Genomic DNA, 19,347 nt, shown 5'->3' on the forward strand with positions numbered 1-19,347 from the left:
GAAGACACTCCATTTAACGAAGGAGATACCAGAAACTTTGAGACAGTGGTAGCTACTCTGTTGACCCAGCTAAACATGGAAATAATGTTACAGAAATAGAGTTCTTGATATCAACAGGTAACATGAGATTCAAAAATAGTAAAGCTGAGGTAGTGGCATTTAAATTTCAGAAATAAAATGGACATAATTATTGTAATGACAGAGTTATGGAGATATTTAATAGAATATGGCGCCCCCAAAGGGTGAGATAGATAACCAGGCAATGAAGATATTGTTTAAACCTATACCTGTACTATCCAGTACAATAGCCACTAGTCACATGTGGCTATTTGAATTTAAATCAATTAAACTTAAATAAAATAAAAAATCCCATTCCTCAAGTCACTAGCCACATTTCAAGTATCAATGACTGCATGTGGTTACCAAGCTATATTAGACAGTGTAGATATAAAACATTTTTAACAGCTAAGATATCTATTTCAATTTCTTAATATTACAATTCCTTTTCTGATCTTAGCTAGCATTAGATGCAGGTTCTACAGAATAAAGGAGATTAAGTCTCTAGAAGGAAGGGCCCAGCAACATCAAAACAATGCATAGCATCATGATTTTCCTAAACCTTCCCCAAAGGAATATTGTAGCCATCTCTTCAGGAACTGACTTAGGGAAAGGGGGATAATCACACATTCCTGACATTTTGAGGGTTATGAGATACAGAGTCTAAGTTAACAGTGATAACCTGGACTTGAAGCATCATCAGAATCCTTCTGTTATAGTGAGGGCATGGGGGTGAGAAGTGGGAGTCTTGATCCAGGTCTGGGTCACGGTGGATCTACTGGGTCCACAAGCTTCAGTCCTAACCTGTTTAATTGAAATAAAGACATTTGGCAGTTATCTGAACACATTGATTCCTTGGTTTTGAGTACGAGCTATAGTAGTGCAAGGGGCCAAGAGGAAACGACTGAAGCTGCCACTTGACCAAAATAGTAAATTAAAAAATATTGTATTGCAGGGGTAATGGCAGACATCAGTGCCATATTAAAGACTTAAGGAATTCAGGGGCATACAGCAGTATCATTATACTTCCATTTAACTCAGCAATGTTGCCCTTCCCAAATCAGGTGAATCCTAGAGGATGATAGTGGATTAAACAAACTTAACCAAGTAACCAATTGCAGGTGCTATACTAGATGAAGGTATTTTCTAGAAAAGGTTAATATGGACTCATGTGCATTTCATGGAGCCATTGATCAGGCAAATACATATTTTTCCATTCCCATTCCCATTCCCATATCGGGAGAAAGATCAGAAACAGTTGCATTCATGTAGGGTGGACAACAGTATTCTTCACAGTCTTTCTCCAGGGCTATTTTAACTCTTCTGCCATCTGTCATATAGTACTAAAGGTTCTGGACCATCTGGACTTTCTGCAGAATATCACATTGATTTACTATGTGGGTGATAACACATTAATCAGACCAGATGAACAAGAAGTGGCCAGTATATTGAGGCCATAGTAATTCCCATGTGCTGCAAAGGACTGATGATAAAACTTATATGATTTCAAGTGACCATCATATTAATGACATTTTTAGGGCTTCTGTGGTCTGTGATATACCATGGCATTCTTTCCAAAGTAGAGAACAAATTATTGTATCTTGTCTCTACCAGCACTAAGAAGAAAGCATGGCACCTAGGAGTCCTCTCTGATTTCTGGAGGCAGCATATTCTATACTTGAGAATGTTCCTCCAACTCATCTTCCAAGTGATTTGGAAGACTAGTAGCTCTGAGTGGGGTTCACAGGAAAAAAAAAAAAGATTCCTGCAGTAGGTGCAGCCTGCAGTACAAGCAAATCATATAGTACTGGAGTTATCTGTGCTGGGAATAAACATCATGAAGAGTATATGGCAAGACCCCAAATGAGAATCACAATGTAGACACTTATGTGTCCAATGTCAACCCATCTATAGTAGGCAATTGATACCATTACAAAGATAGTTGCTCACATAGTATTGATTGGGGTTTGCTAGAGATTGAACACTTGATCATGAAATATTAAATGTCTACACAGTCAGAGCTACGTACTCTATTCTGGGTTCTCTCAGAACCTCCAAGTCATTAAGTCAGGCAGATCCAACAATAATCCATTAGAGAGGCAAGGGGAACATCAGCATTGAGCATAGGTAGGATCAGAGAGCACATACAAGCTGCACAAATAATTGGGACAATTCATGATGTCATATTATCATTTCTCCCCCTGCTCACACTTATATCTATTTTAGGGATTCCTTTTGATCAGCAGACAAATAAGAAAAATACCAAGCTTTGTTGGCAGGTAGATCATCTTGATATGTAGATGCAAACCAAAGGTTTGAACTACAGCTCTATTCAAGACAAGGGGAGCATAGTAATAAGGGGAAACCTTCCCAGTAGGCAAAGCTTGGGTAGTGAATCCGGCCAACTACTTTGTGAGGAAAGAGAAGTTACCCAAGGTAAGAATATATATAAACTGGTGGGCCAACACAAATGTCTTGTTTGGTTTGTCAATTGCTGGAAACTAGAAAGACTGAAAACTATAGATAAGAAAGTCTGGAAAAAAGGCTTGTGTATAGACTTGTGAAAATGGACAAAGTATAAAGATCTTTGTACCAAATGCATGAGTCCTTTGTACCAAATGCAAAAGTATAAAGATCTTTGTACCAAATGCAAGGCCAATCTAGCCACTGTCGCTATAGAATATCCAGTTTTCAGCCACAGAAACCAATACTGAGCCTCTGACATAACACTATCTCTTGAGAAGATGAAACAGCCACTTGGTAGCAATTTGATATTCCTAGGTTTGCCCTTCCTGCATGCAGGCCCTCAGCCAGCACCAGTATCCAAAAGGTTACAACTGTTATTCCTTATTATATGAAGTCAGTGGATCTCAGCTCTGCAAGTGGTAGCTACACATTGTGCTGAAATAGGCACAACCCGATAAGCCTTTTACATAAATCTCCATTTCAGAGTCTGTTTCCTGAGGAAGAAGATGGCCCCCAAATACTTTATACTTTTATACAAAATACTTTAAGATGATAATAAATCTCAATATATATCCTAAAACTCCATCATTTCTTAAAAAACAAAAAGCATAAAATATTTCTGTGACTGTTGGGTAGACAAAGTAGAACAGAAGCACTAACCGTACAAAAAGGTAAACCAGGAGAGGCTGGGTGGCTCAGTCAAGTCAGCCTTTGGCTCTTGATTTCAGCTCAGGTCATGAACTCAGGGTTGTGAGACAAGTCTCAAGTTGGGCTCTGAATTCAGCATGGAGTCTGCTTAAGATTCTCTCTTTTCCTTCTGTCTTCAGCTTAGTTCATGATCCCAGGGTCCTGGAATCGAGCCCGACATTGGGTTCTCTGCTCGGCAGGGAGCCTGATTATCTTCCTCTTTCTCTCCCTGCCTTTCTGCCTACTTGTGATCTCTATCTGTCAAATAAATAAAATAAATATCTTAAAAAAAAAAAAGATTCTTTTCCTCTCCCTATTCCCCTCACACTGCTCTCTCTATATATACTATATATATGTATATATATGTATTATAAATATATATGTATATATATATATATATATTTTTTTTTTAAAGGAAAGGTAAGCCTAAGACTTGGAGAATATCCCTGCGATGCAGGTATCTAAAAAATGGCTTATATCCAGAATATGTAAATCTGGACTATATAACAAACTCTTTATATATATACATATATATGTGTGTGTATATACACACACACACATATACATATGTATAGAGTCTATATACATATATGTATATATAGTCCATATATATATATATATATATGAAAAGGGATAAACATATTTTGGTATATTCCTATAACGGAATACTAATCTGCAATAAAAATGGAAGAAGAAACTTAGGATGCATGCAACATGGATAAAACTCAAATCATCATGGTAAATAAAAAAAGACAGACATAAAAGAAAATATATATAACTCTGCTTATATAAAGTCCTAGAAAAGTAAAACATATTGTATCATAGCAAAAATAAAGAAACTGATTATTTTGGGATGGTGAATATTTACAGGATGGGAACATAAGGGAATGGGAACATAAGGGAATTTTTTAGGGTTCCATATGTTTATTGGGGTGATATTTGTCAAAACTTACTGAACTATACACTTAAAATATGTGCATGGGTCCTCAGTTTTAACAGATTAAAAAAAAAACAAAACTGAAAAATGTGGCATCTTTCCAGAATGCTCAGTGAGATGCGGAGGAGGTACGGCTACCCAAGCTGCGCCCAGCAACGCTCTCCTTCCTGCTCCCCGACATCGGCCTCGGCCCTCTCACTGACTGTAGAAAATGGTGAAAGAAACCACTTACTATGATGTTTTGGGGGTCAAACCCAATGCCACCCAAGAAGAACTGGAAAAGGCCTACAGGAAACTGGCCTTGAAGTATCACCCTGATAATAATCCAAATGAAGGAGAGAAGTTTAAACAGATTTCTCAAGCTTATGAAGTACTCTCTGATGCAAAGAAAAGGGAATTGTATAACAAAGGAGGTGAACAGGCAATTAAAGAAGGTGGAGCTGGTGGTGGTTTTGGCTCCCTTATGGACATCTTTGATATGTTTTTTGGAGGAGGAGGAAGAATGCACAGAGAAAGGAGAGGTAAAAATGTTGTGCATCAGCTCTCAGTAACCTTAGAAGATTTATATAATGGTGCAACAAGAAAACTAGCTCTGCAAAAGAATGTGATTTGCTATAAATGTGAAGGCCGAGATGGTAAGAAAGGAGCAGTTGAGTGTTGTCCCAATTGCGGAGGTATTGGAATGCAAATAAGAACTCATCAGATAGGACCTGGAATGGTTCAGCAAATTCAATCTGTGTGTATGGAGTGCCAGGGCCATAGGGAACTGATCAGTCCTAAAGATAGATGTAAAAGCTGCAATGGAAGGAATATAGTTTGAGAGAAGAAGATTCTAGATGTTCATATTGACAAAGGCATGAAAGATGGCCAGAAGATAACATTCCATGGTGCAGAAGACCAAGAACCAAGACAGGAACCAGGAGATATTATCATTGTTTTAGATCAGAAGGACCATGATGTTTTTACTCGGTGAGGAGAAGACCTTTTCATGTGTATGGACATACAGCTGGTTGAAGCACTGTGCGGTTTTCAAAAGTCAATATCTACTCTTGACAACCGAACCATTGTCATCACCACTCATCCAGGTCAAATTATCAAGCATGAAGCTATCAAGTGTGTGCTAAATGAAGGCATGCCATTTATCGTAGACCATATGAGAAGGATTGCCTCATCATCAAATTTAAGGTAAACTTTCCTGAGAATGACTTTCTCTCTCCTGATAAACTCTGTTTGCTGGAACAACTCTTACCTGAGAGGAAGGAAGTAGAAGAGACTGATGAGATGGACCAGGTAGAACTGGTGGACTTTGATCCAAATCAGGAAAGACGGCGCCATTACAATAGGGAAGCAAATGAGGATGATGAACATCACCCCAGGGTGGTGTTCAGTGTCAGACCTCTTAATGGGGCCAGTGAATAACACTGTTATTGCTCTATCTTTTGAGTAGGACATTGGTATGAAAAAGAAAAAAATGGATTATGCTTTCAAGTAGTTTACAATTAAGAGTAATAGGGGTAATTTGGTATGGAAGCCAGCCACAAAAAAATCTTGTAGAAATAAGTCCATCATTACCTTTTAACATAACACAACCCCTCTAAAGATATTCTTAACTCTACCTGAAAAAGTTAATCAATTCATATATAACTTTAGACATCAGTTCACTAAATCTCTTTTACATGTACTTAGCTCAAACAAGTTTGGTATATAAGGAAACCTGAAATAGTAGTCAATAACTCTTTATAAATTTCAATTTGTGGGTTATAAAATACTTTTGTGTTTTACAAATAATGGAGCAGCTTTTTTTCCCACATTCCATTGACACATAGAAACTCTCATGACCCTGATCAGTAGCATGTATAGCAATATAGTTTTTAAATGGTAGGGACTAATTCAGAAACTATTTTTCTATGTTATGCAATGTATAATGACTGTTTTGGGAATGGGAGAGCAAATCATCACAATTTTATGTTTTTAAGATAATTATCAAAATTTATTTATATTTTTAAAATTAGGAGACATTCAAAGTCTGATGTGGGAGATGTTTAGATAATCAAGGGTTGACTGTACTTAGTATTACCTCATAGGTGGAAGGCAAATATTCTGATTGTTTACTTAGTCCATATTGTTCTGATTGTTTACTTAATCCTTATTGTTCCGATTGTTTACTTAGACTGTATTGTTCTGATTGTTTACTTAGTCCTTATTGTTCTGATTGTTTACTTAATCCTTATTGTTCCGATTGTTTACTTAGACTGTATTGTTCTGATTGTTTACTTAGTCCTTATTGTTCTGATTGTTTACATAGTCTGTATTGTTGCAACAACACACTTTGAAGTTTCTGCAACTCATTATTAAATGGTTTGTTAATGCTATCAGTTAATCTCATGCTTTGAAACCTTACTGCTACATTTAGAAAGAGCAGAAAGGTTATATTAAATGTGAATGTCAGATCTGAACTACAAAGCCATATATGTAAAGGGAAAGCATTGCATTTAAGGATGACAAGAGGTCCAGGAAAGATCAAATGATAGACATATTTTCGTAATTGGGATGATGATACTATATGATGAGTAAAAACCCAGTGATACATATATATTGTTCAAAATAATATTTTTCTTCATGCACATACTTCTGTAGACACTAAAAAGTAGCGATCATGAAAAGTGGAAAGAGATGCATATTACTATCTTCTGTTGTATTAGCATATGAACTAGAGAAATGTAAAGGAAAGTATAGCAGAGATGATCTAATTATAAACAGAAAATGAGTTTAGATGAGTTCCCTGTAGGTAGAAAATTATTTAACAACTATTTAAAATATCTGGAAATGGATTCAAGTACATACAGCAGATGAAGAAACATTTATTCGAGAAAATCTAAAATTCAGCATAAACAAGACCTGCACACTACCTCCTATCACCTAACTCAGCAAGCGGAAATTCCTTTTCAGACTGGTGCAGGGCTTTTTCTCCCACTAGTTACCATTTAAAGGACAATCTTCCATCAGGGCAAGACATTAACATTTCTCATTTTGCCCCCCTGAGGCTAAATTCAGGATGAATATGGTGGGATGGGACTTCTTTCTTCAGCCCAGCCCCACTTACAGAATAGGGGCTTTAGTGAGGGCATGGTATTGTTGAGAATTCTGGGACCCCAGTTATCCTTGGCGCAGCTCATAAAGTGGTGATTTTGTACTGGGAGAGGTAAGCTCAGAAGATATGAGCCTCTTGGAGTCCCTGCATTGAGGTCTCAGCTACTGAAATAGGGGTGTCACTCACAGAGAAAACATGTTAATTGTCCTCACTCTCAGTGCCATAGTTGAGGCTCAGAAATTTTGCCTGGGGATAGAAAAGACCATATAAGAGATAGCTCCTACTTTCTTTCATAAGGAATTGACTTCCATTTGCAACAGAATATGAAGAAGTTCAAGCCTAAAGACAATCTTAAAAACAGCAGAGATTGTGGTGAAAGGGAATTAGGAGGAAATTGGTATATTTATTGGACATACGAAGGTTAACTTGATGCTAGCTAGTTTGCCTAACATTACTGGGGAAAGAGATAGCTGCAAGGAGTTGTCTGGAGTCTGAACAAATCTTAGACACTGACTCAGGAACAATCTCTTCAAAGAGGTTCAAATTTTATTGACTTAAGTGTGTGGAGCAAATTTTTCCCTAGGAAATTTTTACAAACAAGAGGAAATTTAGTAAAAGAAGAAGTTTGTTAGTTAGTGGTCAGGGGAAAAGATAAGTCAAAGAGAATCCAGTCTGAAGACTGGGAAAGGTGGGTGTTTTGTCTAATGTTCAGATGCTGACAGAAAATCAAGGAAAATTAGGAAACAGGGAAATACATTCCAAATAAAAGAACAGGATAAATCCCCAGAATCCAAGAATGAAAGAAAGTATTTGCCTATTATTTATCCTGACAAGGCACTAATATCTTAGAATATATAAAGAACTCTTACAACTCCAACAATAAAAAGACAACCCAATTAAAAAATGAGCAAAAAATCTGAGTAGATATTTCTCTGAAGAAGATATACAAGTGTCTAGAAGTTGCTTGAAAAATTGTTCAACATTATTAAGTATCAGAGAAATGTAAATCCAAACCACGATGAGATACGATTTCCCACATACTAGGATGGCCAGAATCAAAAAATCAGTTAATAACAAGTGCTGCATGAATATGGAAAATTCAGAACCCTTGCACACTGCTGATGGGGATGTAAAATTGTACATCCATTCTGGAAAACAGTCTGACAGTTCCCACAATGGTTAAATATGGAGTTATAACATGACCCAGTAATTCCAGTCCTTAATACATACTAAAAAGAAATGAAAACATATATCCACACAAACACTTGTATGTGAACGTTTATAGCAGCACTATTTATAATAGCTAAAAGGTGGAACTATCCCAAATGTCCATCAACTGATGAATGGATAATCCAAAAATGGATATAGATATACAGTGGAATTTTATTCAGCCATAGACAGGAATGAAGTACTGAAACATGTCACAACAAGGATGAACCTTCAAAAATTATACTACAAGGAAAAAGTTAGTTACGAAAGACCGCATATTATATGAGTCCATTTATATGAAATGGGCAGAATAGGCAAATGTATAGAGTAAGAAAGTAGATTTGTTGGTGCTTGGGGCTGGGGGTGGGAAGATGGGAGAATAGGTGGGTGATAGCTAAAGGCTGAGGTGCTTTTTCTGAGGTGATGGTAATTTTCTAAAATTGACCATGATGCTAGTTGCATATATCTATGAATATAGTAAAATCCACTGAGTCGTATATTTAAATATGTGACTTTGTGGTATGTGGATCATATCTCACAGCTACTTCTTTAAAAAGCAATAGCTATTACCTTTTGCACTTATGACACAAGTCCACTTGCTTTGAAATTAAGTGTCAGATACTATCATCATTTTTAACCACAAAATTGAAAATAGTTGTTTTGATACTAAATAGGGGCAATCAGAGAATAAAGAATCATCAGATAGCCTAACCAGAATGAATTGCAGTCTGTAGACTAAAAATAGCACCTACTTTATTTCCTTCCCTAAAAACTAAAAACCCTATGAATGAGAGGATACACTGGAAATGGTTAGTCACAGGACCGTAGAATGTTAGGTCAGGAAGGAAAACTCGGAGAGAATCTCTATGGGGATATTCCACATGAGGAATCTAAGACATAGGTCCCAAAATGCCTAACATCACATAGTAAATTTATGGAATCACTGACCATGGAACTTTTCATTTTGATCCCCTGTCCCAGTCAAATAATTGTTGAAGCTGGAAAGTAAATGTACGGATAGAAGGCAGAGACAGATGCAAATGAATTTTCATACATCCTCCAAATAGTAGGAACTGGAGAATTCATACTCCATCCAAGGAGAGCAGCATGGCTTAGCCCCTATCGATGGTCTAAAGGTAGGACTACAGGTTCATTAGTTTTTCACCTTCAGAGTTGCAAGAGACGCTAGAAATACAGATTCCTATATGAAATCTTCTGATTTTTAAATTCGAATAAATTTAAAGATACACGTATGTGTTGGTTTTGATCTAGCGTCTGGCTGTCTTTGACCTCTGGAAATTTTTTTCTTTAGATCCTTCCCTGGATTTTTTTTCTCTGCCTTGAATTATCTCAACAAAGAAGATTCGATTTGGGTTTCGGTGTTGTCACGAGAGGGATAAGAAATAGAAAGAACACGTTCTTGTAGGACACACCCAAAGAGTGTTTATCTGTGATTCATTAGTAGTTAAAAAAAAAAGACTCTATTACTTAGATATCTATTACTTAAGATCCCATAAAGGTCAATTTCTCCCCAGTGGTACATTTTTATTAAATGAGTAGCCACCAAGGAGTTATATGAGAAGAAACAGGTTCCTACTCAGCTTTATTTTTCTCAACCACTTTAATTCCTCGGAGTCAATATGTTGACTTCCTTCTGGAAAAGTCTCTTGTAGACATCAGAAATTGTTTTAAAACCTTGGGTAAGATGTAGAAAGATATTTTATTACAATTTAAAATTCTTATACAGGATATGGATATCCACAGCCATACCAGCCAGTTCAGCTTTATCTGCTACCAGATTTAGATCAATAAAATTGCTAATATTTCAGAAAACATTTCAAAGAGATTTCATGAAATTAGAGAAATGATTCTCTAATGTGAATGGATTCATTATTAAGAAAACTTCTAGCACCTAAAATAAGCAAAAGAGATATAGGAGGAAGAGATAGAGGACTGTCATTCTATTCAAATTGAGTTGTTTTCAGACTTGGAGACTGTGAAGCTCCTCTGCATTTATCCTAAAATACCAAACCTTATATGACAGGGTAGTTGGGAAACTGGGTAGTGCTATATCCTGAAGCAGAAACAAGTGAATGTGTCATAATCCTTTATTTCATGGAATCCATTGTATTAGAGTATGCTGTCCACCAAGTAAAGGTTGATTTTAGAAACTCATTTTTTTAAGGCCAAAACCCCTTTAGAATAAGAAAATATTCCTTGGTTCTGTCTACTGGGGCAAAAGAAATGCTTCTAACTTATGATAAATTCCTGTATTGCACATTGCTTTAGAAAGTCAGCCAATTTCTGGCCTTTAAAGAATTTTTCCAGTAACTTTTTGAGTCCACTCCTTGAATACACAGATTTGCCTGATTCAGTCCAAAATGTCATCAATCAGGATTGTGCAGTAAATAATAGTGTAGAGATCATTCCCTGAACAACAGTGAATGATTGTTCCAACACACAACATTCAGGATTATTAGATGAGAAGTAAAGAATTCTGGAAAGATGGATTATGCCGACTAGCTGCAGGCAGGTGACTCATGCTTGCTAATGTTGGAAAGCATGTCATGGGGAAATGGCTAAAATAAAATGAATATGAAGTTCACATTGCTTTTATTCAACAAATATAAGTGAATATAGAGATGACCAACACATGGTTGTCAACTTTTAAAAGGCTCCACTTTTCGCATACCATAAAGTCACAACTCATAAAAGGTAATAAACAGGAAACAACATGTGTTGGAGAGGATGTGGAGAAAGGGGAACCCTCTTACACTGTTGGTGGGAATGCAAGTTGGTGCAGCCTCTTTGGAGAAGAGTGTGGAGATTCCTCAAGAAATTAAAAATAGAGCTTCCCTACGACCCTGCAATTGCACTCCTGGGTATTTACCCCAAAGATACAGATGTCGTGAAAAGAAGGGCCATCTGTACCCCAATGTTTATAGCAGCAATGGCCACAGTCGCCAAACTATGGAAAGAACCAAGATGCCCTTCAACGGATGAATGGATAAGGAAGATGTGGTCCATATACACTATGGAGTATTATGCCTCCATCAGAAAGGACGAATATCCAACTTTTGTAGCAACATGGACGGGACTGGAAGAGATTATGCTGAGTGAAATCAGTCAAGCAGAGAGAGTCAATTATCATATGGTTTCACTCATTTGTGGAGCATAACCAATAGCATGGAGGACAAGGGGCGTTAGAGAGTAGTAGGGAATTTGGGTAAATTGGAAGGGGAGGTGAACCATGAGAGACTATGGACTCTGAAAAACAGTCTGAGGGGTTTGAAGTGGCGGGGGGGTGGGAGGTTGGGGTACCAGGTGGTGGGTATTATAGAGGGCACAGCTTGCATGGAGCACTGGGTGTGGTGAAAAAATAATGAATACTGTTTTTCTGAAAATAAATAAATTGGGAGAAAAAAAAAGGTAATAAAGTATTTTCTCTAAGATTTTTTTTAACTTTGGAATCAATTTGAAGTTTTTTTGTATAACATATACAAATTTTATCAACATGTTCACATATCAGCTATGAAGCTCCTTTGAAGAAATTAGGTCTATAAAGTACCAGTTATAACACTGTTCTTCCTTGTTCTTAAAAGGAGATCTTGTCCATATGGCAAACTTCTTTTTTTTTTTTAAGATTTTATTTATTTTTTCAGAGAGAGAGCATAAGCAGGGGGAATGGTAAGCAGAGGGAGAAGCAGACTCCCTGCTGAGCAGGGAGCCCGATGTTGAACTTGAACCCAGGACCCTGGATCATGACCTGAGCTGAAGGCAGACACTTAACTGACTGAGCCACTGAGGCATCCCCATGTGGCAAACTTCTAATCAACCTTCGAGACTCAGTTTATTTGTCACCTCCCCCAATTTTGCTTTCCCTCTACTCAGGAGGATGTATTGCACTTCCAGCTGTGTGCGTGTAGTAATAGTATTAACAATAATAGCTCACAGTTATCAACCACTTTCTATGTGCCAAGGACTGTTCTGAGAGGTAAGTAATTAATTCTTACAAAGCTGTATGAGACAGGTGTTACTCTTCTGCCTGTTGTACTTATGAGGAACATGAGGGATGGAGAGGCTATATGTGTTGCCCAGGTTCACACAATGAGTGAGTGGCAGAGCTGTGATATGGACACAGGAGGTTGCCCCAACCACTGTGCGATGTCCCCACATTGTCCCACTGCGCAATGTAGATGCACTCATCTACATCCATCACATAGTATTAAATTAGTGTTCAAGAGTCTACTTCATTGCCAACCATGTTCTCTGTAAAATTAGGGCTGTTCCTCATTGGTATTTGAGTGCCCAGGGTCCAGAAAATCCAAAGTAAGATAGCTGTTTAGGTCAAAGCATAGATTTGCCATTTGCCGTCCTTAGGAATGTTTTAGCTCTTGCATTCTTTCCAAAGTGGTACTTTATTAATCCAAAGTACTCTTGTTTTTTAACAGCTTGTCTTCGAGATGCATCTTGAAAGAAACAGTGCTTCATTGAGATTTTATTGCCATTCTTCCAAATTGTCCCATTGCTAAAGAAAGGCCATGCCATTTCCTTACTCTTAGAACCATGAGCCACCATGTAGAAGATCATCTACCCTGAGGCTCCCACCCTGGAGGTGCCATGAGTAGGCACTCTAGATTACAGAGACAGCTGAGTCCAGTTTTCCAATCCTCCCAAGGTGGTAGTGAAGGATTCTTGGGTCTTCCAGACCAGTTCATTCACTAGTTGAACACCACTGAGTGACTTGATTTAATGCCCTGCTATAGCCATCTTGGAATTCTTAATTTTTGAACAAGAGACCCTTCATTTTCCTTCTGCATTGGACCCAACAAATTATTTAGATTCTTCTAATTGCATCATTGGATCACACTTTATTATATATTCTTTGAAACTAGTTTCTCTTCTCTCTTGTTCATTACTCTTATCTCCTCACCTTGACTGTTGACAGTGTCTTAAAGAGGGACTCACCTTACACTAGTTAGAATGGCAAAAATTGACAAGACAAGAAATAGCAAATATTGGAGAGGTTGTGGAGAAAGGTGGGAATGCAAGTTGGGACAGCCACTGTGGAAAACAGTGTGGAGGTTCCTCAAAAAATTAAAAATAGAGCTACCCTATGACCCAGCAATTGGACTGCTGGCTATTTACCCTAAAGACACAGATGTAGTAAAAAGAAGGATCATATGCACCCAATATTCATAGCAGCAATGTCCACAATAGCCAAACTGTGGAAAGAGCCGATATGACCTTCAACAGATGAATGGATAAAGAAAATGTTGTCCATATGCACAATGGAATATCACTCAGTCATCAGAAAGGATGAACGCCCAACATCCGGATCAACATGGATGGAACTGGAGATTATGCTAAGTGAAATAAGTCACACAGAGAAAGACAATTATCATATGGTTTCACTTATTCCTGGAACACAAGGAATAACATAAAGGACATTAGGAAAAGGAAGGGGAAAACGAAAGGGGGGAAATCATGGGGAGACAAAGCGTGAGAGACTATGGATTCCAGGAACCAAACAGAGTTTTAGAGGGGAGGAGGTGGGGGAATAGGTGAGTCCGGTGATGGGTATTAAGGAGGGTATGTATTGCATGGAGCACTGGTGTTAAATGCAAATGATGAATCATGGAACATTACATCAAAAACTAATGATGTACTATATGGCGGTTAACATAACATAATAAAAATAATAATAATAATAAAAAAGGCAGACTCAGTGTCTTCCTCTACCTCCACAACTCCTCACCAGTCTTAGGTATAGGTATCTAGGCAATATGTTTTGAGAGAGTTGGCATAGGAGAGTAAATGGCATTTTTAGTGTATATAGCCCTCAGTGAAACATGCAAAGTTCAGCAGAAGAGCCATTAAATCTGTTTACTTGCTTTTCTCCAAGATACACTTTCTGCTTGGGTGTCCTGGTGACCCATTGGTGTCGGATGAAGCAGAGGACAGATATAAACAAAAGCTATGTGTAGGCCCCAACATGAAGGTTTACAAAGAGGATTTTTACCTTCTCTCTAGTCCATTTTTCTTGTAGCCCCAATTGACAAGCTTTATTACTGTGTAGGGTTCAAATCAAGCATGTTAATTATGCTCTTTGGAAAGTGACTACATAAAGTAGTCTTACAAAGCAAATTAGTTTTAGAAATACCAATTAAAAAGGCACTGAAGTAAGTCTCTTGCTTTAATTATCTTACCTTCTAACAACAAAATTTAGAAATAGTATTTCTTATAAAAAGGAATATCACTAATACAAATAGAGTTCTTATCATAACTGTTAACAGAAAATAATGAGAACAGCATAAGTTGAAATGCCAGAGTTCAAGGAAGAGAGGGGAAAAGAAGAGAAGGTGTATGGTTATGTAAAGGCAAGAGCAGTTAAGGTTTCCCTGTCACTTTAAGTCAGTTTACCTAAAATGCTGTTATATATGTTAACAATCTCATTTTTTTAAAGGATTTCCCTTATTTATTTGTTAATTTATTTGAGAAAAAGTGCAAGCCTGAGCAGCTGAAAGAGGCTGAGAGAGAAGCAGACACCCTGCTGAGCAGGAAACCTGACCCTGGCCAGGTTCCAAGACCCTGAGATCATGACCTGAGCCAAAGGCAGACACAAAAGGGACTGAGGCACCCAGACACACCTCAGTCTCAGTTTTTAACCACTTGGTAACATGAAAAAGCAAAAAACAATAACAAGTAAGTTTCTTCCTTTAGAGGTCAGTTTCTGGAATAGTGTGAAATATTTTTGGTAGGTGAGGTTAAGGAAAGTCTTATCTAGGCCTTATCTCCTGGGATACTACATTTATGAATGAAGTGAGGGTTTGCATAACTTTCAGAGGAATAATACATGTAACTGGAGTACTTAATGTCTAAGGCATCTGATTCTAGCACAAAAGGATTCATTCTGCCCTTCATTTATTTCTTCACCAAATATTCAAGAGCCTAGTCTATACCTGGAAAGAGTCTAGACCCTGAGAGAAATACTGGAACATAAATATGGTTCTATACCTTTTGTGCATTTCTGGTGATGAAAATAACTTTCTCTTTGTACTTTTCCCGTTTGTAGAAATGTGGAGGACAGTTAAACCCAGCCAGCAATGAAAATTCAGTAACATCTGTGGTTCATGTTTTCACTTATTCACAAGTCACTGTTTACCAAACTTGTTCAATGACAATCCCATGCCTGACCTGACAAAAATACTCTTTGTCCTAGTTAAAGGAATGATCCACTTTTGCATTTTTAAAACAATACACTGTTTTACCCAAGAGATGACAAAGGAAGCACTCTGTGTGTGTGTTTGAATAGTACCACCTATTGGAACTTGTAATGCTTTTGCTTGAGACTCTTCCGAATTCAAGATTTAAACTTTCCTCTAGTCACACGAGAGCTATTCTGAGCACTGCCAAGAAAATAATGACAAGATCTTCCGTCCCTGCAACCCAGACATTTCTGAGCCCAGCTTCAAGGAGAAAGAGCTTTCCACACCAGCAGCTGAAGCACGTTGTGTCAACAAGATGGAATGTGCCTAATTTCACTTTGCAGTGTCCACTGGAACCCCAACCCCGGTACGATGACTGTTTAATGTGCACAGTTACTTGGGAGTAATGGCAGTACCCTTGCAGGGTGCTTGGGTGGGAAACAGCTGTCAGATGTGAAGCCACTGTTACATGTGGCTATTCCAGATAGGTTCACTGACTGTTCTGATTCAGTTCCTGTTGGTTAACTAAGAAGGAGGAATGTAATATATTCTTCTTTGAAAAAACAATTATGCCCAGAACTGCAGGACAAGTTCAAGGAAAAAGAATAATGGTCACACTCCGTTATTTGGAGAAATTCAGTAGTTTGGCCCTAGAAAACTGGAATTCACCATAAATTTACAATCATCATGGTGTAGGGATTGTTTTTGGAATTCTGACTGTTCTGGCACAGGAAGGGCCACAGACTGACTTTATTCCTTTATTCAGTCTGCCTAACCTGCTCCTACCAGCTGGTTCAGAAAACATAGAGACAAGTAATTTTAAAGGAAATGGCTTATATTCTTTAAATTCATAATTGACAATTCCATAGGGAAATAGGGAGGAGATCATGGAAAATAATGGGGCCAATCACAATGATGAAAAATGGGAAGGGTAAAAAGTCACTTAATTTATCTTAAATAAATAAGAAAATAGTAGGAAAAACAGATGTCATTAGCTGTATTTTCTGGTCCCTTATGGTTATAATAAATAAGAGGGAAGTGAAACTCAAAACATAATATCGTATTTTTATCTATCTAGCTATCTATCTATCTACTATCTATCTATTTTGGTCCTCTTCTATGATTCACCTTGTCAGACCCCAAGGACTCCTTTGCCTTTGGTTAGACAAGTACAAGTTTTCATTCATTCTCTCATGTTTTTGAGCATTTTTAAATGATAGCTGAGTTATGAGTCATTGCCAAGCTCTTCGGCATCATTATACCAAAAGCACATAACATGTTTTCTACCTGTCGATGTAAATTATTGCCTGCATGTAGAACTCCAGGAATGATTTGGCTTCCTGCCCACATAAATGACTTCTCATCGTTCAGGTTTCAATCTAATGTCAGTATGTACCATAAGATGTATGTTCAATCCTACAAATGAGTTGCATGTGCATTTCAATTTCAGAAAACCTGGCCTGAATTTTAAAAGAAAGCATTTAGGATCTAGTGTATTAGAGGTACTTACAATATAAGATCAAAAATAGTGGTAGACTTTGGGTACTATACCAAATATTATTTTATTTTATTTTATTTCATTATTTTTAAAAGATTTTATTTTTTCATTTGACAGAGAAAGCACAGCGAGAGAGGGAACACAGCAGGGGAGTGGGAGAGGGAGAAGCAAGCTCTTTGCTAAGCAGGGAGCCCAATGGGGGGCTCGATCCCAAGATCCCGGGATCATGACCTGAGCCAAAGGCAGACGCTTAACAACTGAGCCACCATGGCACCCCATAATACTAAATTTTAAAAAGGAAAAAATAAGACAAATGACGCCTTCATTTTCTGAACTTGGTTTTCCAGAGAACCAAGATACATTGTGAGTTTTCTTTTTCAATTACCTTTGCTTTTTTTTTTTTCCAATTTGTATTCTCTCATCTTCTGACCACTAGCCTAGTATTTCAAATAAACTTGAAAAGAAAAGATAAAATACCTTAAATATTTGAAAAGAAAAATATCTTAAATAGGAAGCTAGGGATTCAGAAAGCATATGTTATATAGGCAGAATCTACTCCAAGCACAAGTAAAAAATATAATTTTAGGCTTCTTTGCTTTCTTTTGGTGATTTTCTTTATGGGGGAAGATCTATATGAAGTATATTAGCATGCACTCCAAATTTAACAAATTAAAAAAATTGTCAAACAAAATGCTTTTTAAAAGTGTGGCAAGGGGGCACCTTGGTAGTGCAGTTGATTAAACGTCCAATTCTTGATTTTGGCTCAGGTCATGATCTCAGGATTGTGAGTTCAATTCTTGCATTAAGCTTCATGCTGGGCATAGAGCCTGCTATAGATTCTCTTTTCTTCCTCTCCCTCTGCACACCCCCCTTCAAAAATAAAGAAAGAAAGAAAAAGAAGAAAAGTGGCAAGAAGCATTTATTTCTGTACATGCATGCTAGTAAAAAGGCCAAAGGACATGATTTCAAAAAAAGAAACATGATTGGCCGCTCTTTTAAAGCACTAAATATAGGATACATTGGACAATAGAGTGTTCTGGAGTGCCTGAAAACAAAAAACATTTCATGTTGTTTTACATTAGCAAAAAGAACTACAGAAGTTTTAAGACCAATGCTGACTAAAAAGACACCAGTGGTGAGAATGAAGGCATTCTCCTTCACTGGGATTGAGCACCTTCTGTAAAAGCCATCAGCTACTTCTGTCATGTAATCACACAGGTAATAAATATTACATATTATACCAAATATATTTTAATGGCTTCTCTTTTCACTCAGCTGTAGAACAAAACCAACAAAGTAAGACAGTGTTTGTAAGTCACCATTTTTTAAATGTAAGAAAACTAAGTTGAGGTAAAAAAAAGAAAATATTGGTATTGCAGAATGTAATACTTCCTCATTTTCCATAATTTTTTCTTTTAATAGACCCGGTTAAAGATTGAATCATCACTGAATACTAGTTTCTTCTATTCACCATAATTCTATTTGTGTACTGAGACTCCGTTGTTCACATTATACCAAAGTCGTCATAAAGAAAGAGACGCAGGGGACATTGATGTTGCTAGTTGTCAGAATCTTAGCACACTCCCCTGCGCCTTAGAATTTAGGTAATGTTTATTCTTACCCTTCATCAGATATTGCCATTTCTTTTTGTTATTTCATGTTTGTATTATGACCCAAAGTAGATGGTAAGTTTTTTTAAGGACCATTTTCTGAATCACTTTTATAGTAGGTCTTCAGACTCTGACACATCACTGAGTTGTAGTTTGGCTTTAACTTTATGTGTTCTTACAGAGTTCTGAGTCAGGTACCGTGTTAATGGTATCAATAAACCTTTTCTTTGCTATCAATCGTATGTCCACAGAATTGTAGCACTAAAACTTATATCCCACATAATCAACATTTTTACTTCACAGACAAGAAAACCAAGACATAGAGCCATTAAATATTTGGCCCAAAGTCAAATGGAGGATTCATAGCTTTCAAACATAGGAAAAGAGTTCATCCTATATTTAAGTAAACTCTGGCCCAGACACCTGGTGTTTCTTGGCAGCCTGCCTTAAGAAGGATCATAACTGATGAATGGACATTTATGGCTTATTCAAATTAAGATAAATCTCACTCATTAGTTGGCATAAGGCAAATTAATTCCTAAGCATAATTTTTAGAAACCAAATGCTTTGGTACAAATAGGGAA

General features: G+C 37.2%; 1 pseudogene; it reads left to right on the forward strand.

Moving 5' to 3' along the window:
* Positions 1 to 4,355: 4,355 nt before the first annotated feature.
* On the forward strand, positions 4,356 to 5,550 carry LOC122901820 (annotated as a pseudogene).
* Positions 5,551 to 19,347: the final 13,797 nt, after the last annotated feature.

The sequence above is a fragment of the Neovison vison genome, chromosome 3 (assembly GCF_020171115.1).
Source record: "Neovison vison isolate M4711 chromosome 3, ASM_NN_V1, whole genome shotgun sequence".
NCBI lineage: Eukaryota > Metazoa > Chordata > Mammalia > Carnivora > Mustelidae > Neogale > Neogale vison.